Below are 3,389 nucleotides of genomic sequence, written 5' to 3' on the forward strand. Positions count from 1 at the left end.
TGTCATGAACTGACCTAGTTTCAATAAGGTTCTATTAAAGCTATTAAAGTTATGACTGCCTGTTGGGTCTTTGACTACACTTCTCTGTAGAAGATCCACTAAGACATAGAGATATAACCTCTTACTTGTGGTCCCAACAGAACCATCTGAGGAGAAATAGAACTGTCAAGGGAAGGTGTGATGGGCTTTTGGAAGAAGAATTCAGTAGATATTTACCAAATGCTTATTGTGTGCAAACCACTGTAGACATAGAGACACACAGATATGCTCTGTAACGTAACAGATACATTCATAGTCATGTTCACAATCTCATTACAGGTCTGGGTCTCCTGATCTCTCATCCCTGACACTGGCCTCAGAGATGACTAAATGGGACATAGCAACAATCTAACAGAATTTGTTCTCCTGGGCCTCACTCAGAATCCTGAGGGGCAAAAAGCATTATTTGTCCTGTTTTTACTCATCTATGTTGTGACGATGGTGGGTAATCTGCTCACTATGGTGACTGTCTTTGCCAGCCCCTCCCTGGGCTCCCCCACATGCTTCTTCCTTGCTTGTCTGTCCCTCACGGATGCAGTTTACTCCACTGTCATTTCACCCAAACTGATTAGAGACTTACTCTGTGGTAAAAAGACAATCTCCTTCTCAGTTTGCATGGGACAGCTCTTCCTAGAACATTTATTTGGGGGCTCTGAGGTCTTCCTCCTGGTGGTGAGGGCCTATGATCACTATGTGGCCCTCTGTAAGGCCCCTGACCTACTTGACCATCATGAATCGGCAGGTTTGCATCCTGTTGCTGCTGGTGGCCTGGGGTGGAGGTTTCCTGCACTCCGTGGTTCAGCTTCTCTTTGTCTACAGCCTCCCCTTCTGTGGCCCCAATGTCATTAACTACTTCATCTGTGACATGTACCCATTGTTGGAACTTGCCTGTACTGACACTCACCTTGTGGGTTTCACTGTGGTTGCCAATGGTGGAGCAATCTATACGGTCATATTCATCCTTCTACTAACATCCTATGGGGTCATCCTAAATTCCCTTAAAACTCATAGTCAGGAAGGGAGGCACAAAGGCCTGTCTACCTGCAGTTCCCACATCACGGTGGTGGAACTCTTCTTCATTCCCTGTAGTTTCATGTATGTGAGACCTTGTTTCCAACTTTCCCATTGATAAATCCATAACTGTGGTTTATACTGTCATCACTCCCATGTTGAACCCTTTAATATACACCTTGAGAAACTCAGAGATGAAAAGTGCTATGGCAAAACTCTGGGAGAAAAAGTTAACTAGGTAGAATAAGAATGTGTCACCCACACTGAACACATTTGTCACTAATCCTAAAAGGAATGAATAGGCAGGAAATTCTAACAATGGATGATTAAGTCAATTCAACGGACTCCACAGAGATGCTTTTCTTTATTTATACAAAAGCATCAAAAAAGTAGAATAAATTGTCCTTTAAGGCTTGAATCAATCTAATAGAGAAGTTCTGCAGGATGAATAAGAGACACAGGTTTTTGTCCTATTATAAGAAAAAATAAACTAAGTTCACCCTGTAACTTTATTTTTCACAGTTTATACTAAAATGGGACTTTAGAAGGGAGAGTTGTGAAAAACAAGCTAACTTTCAAAATTTACTTTCACCCAAATCAATGGGAAAACAATTGGGCTACTATTTAGAACAAATTTCTGAGGGCCAAAAGAGTGGTTTTTAAATTTTATAGTTTTTAAATTATTTTTTTCTTTGGCACAGCAACTTTCTGTAGCTGCATGATGCATTCGTCTTTAAAATGACTTCTGTTCCTCAGGTCAATGTCTTTGAGTTTGTAGTGCAGGATATTCAGATGGGAGAAGTTACTGTGTTCATTTAAAGACATGATCAGTGAGCTGTTTTGTTAGATGGGATGTGGTTGATGATGAAACAGATTCTGGTTCTTGATTAGAGGATAGAAAACCACGCTAATCCAAGTTGTCAATATATTTTCATGCTCTTCTTCACTAGTTATATGAGCATTTTTGCTGCTCTTCAAACAGTAGACAGAACTTCTTATTTTGTCTTGGAGACACTGAAGATATGGAAAAGAGATGTTATTTTGCACAAGCAGTGTATTCCCTAAAAGTCATATTCAACTTAAATACTTTTTACTTACAGACTTAATAATAATTTGTTTCTGTGTAAACAGAATTTTGTTTTTCAATTTTATGTAAAAAAAATCAGGTTTTTCTCAGTGTGCATTCCCTTCTGGAATATCAAATAAGGAAGAAGATAGATTTGCTCTCATTGTATTGTGGAATGTTATCTATGCTTTTTAAGGATTTTGTTTTCTAAAATAAAGATTTTAGAATTTTTCCTCCTTAAAAATTTTATTATGTATTTTCATGCATATCCATTAATATATGTAATTTATATCTGTTTTGTAGCATCTTACCTAGAATATGATCAACATCACTGAAACTACCAATGTATATTGTCCTGACTCCCTTCCTCTGCCTCTTCATAGAGATAATCTCAATGCTGAACTCTTTGTTAACCATTGATAAGAACAGTTTAACTATAGATGTATGTATTCTTAAAGTATATTATTTGGAGTTTCATGTACTTTATTAAAATTACTCTGTGCAGTATGTGGCTTTCTGGATCTTTTCTCAACAATGTCAATTAACTTTTCTAATATTTGTTCATGTGATTGGACATTTCTCTAGTCCCACCATTTCCCCTGCTGTATGTTATTCCATATCTGAATAGACCATCCAGTCAGTGGTCATTTGGGTTGTTTCCAGTTTTTGATAATGCACATGGCGCTGCTATAAACATCCTGAAAGAATCGTCTTTGTGTTAAGTAGTATTTACAAGTTCACAATCACAGATAGTTGCAATTTTCTTCTAAACCTGTATTATCAGGTGAATTCCTGTTAGCCATATGAAGCAGATCCGTAAGTCCATGTCACAACCAACACTTGATACTGTCAGATGTTTAATGTTTTTGAAAATCTAATAAGACTATGACTGTATTATGGTTTTATATTTCAATCCTTACTGCTACTGAATTTGAACATATTTGCATGTTTATTAAACATTCACTTTTTCTCATCTTCTGTTCAACATGTATTCATGCTTTTGTCAGTTCTTCTAGTAGGTTATCATAAATTTATTGGGGTTCTTTAGGAATTCTCTGTACTAATTCTTTTTTTGTTTGTATGCTTTGCAAAAGTCTTTTCCCAGTTTTTGGTTTTACTTTTCTACATTTCTCTCATATTTTTGGATGAATAGGAACTTCTAAATGTAATCAAATTTCTCAGTGTTTATGTGGATTTAAGTTAGCACTTCTATGTCTTTCTTATCATATCATTTCTACTGTATGGCCAGAAAAATGTCAACCCATATTGTCTT

General features: G+C 36.7%; 1 pseudogene; it reads left to right on the forward strand.

The window, feature by feature from the left end:
* Positions 1 to 369: 369 nt before the first annotated feature.
* On the forward strand, positions 370 to 1,352 carry LOC102520336 (annotated as a pseudogene).
* The last annotated feature ends 2,037 nt before the right edge of the window (positions 1,353 to 3,389 follow it).

This window comes from Camelus ferus, chromosome 36, assembly GCF_009834535.1.
Source record: "Camelus ferus isolate YT-003-E chromosome 36, BCGSAC_Cfer_1.0, whole genome shotgun sequence".
Lineage (NCBI taxonomy): Eukaryota > Metazoa > Chordata > Mammalia > Artiodactyla > Camelidae > Camelus > Camelus ferus.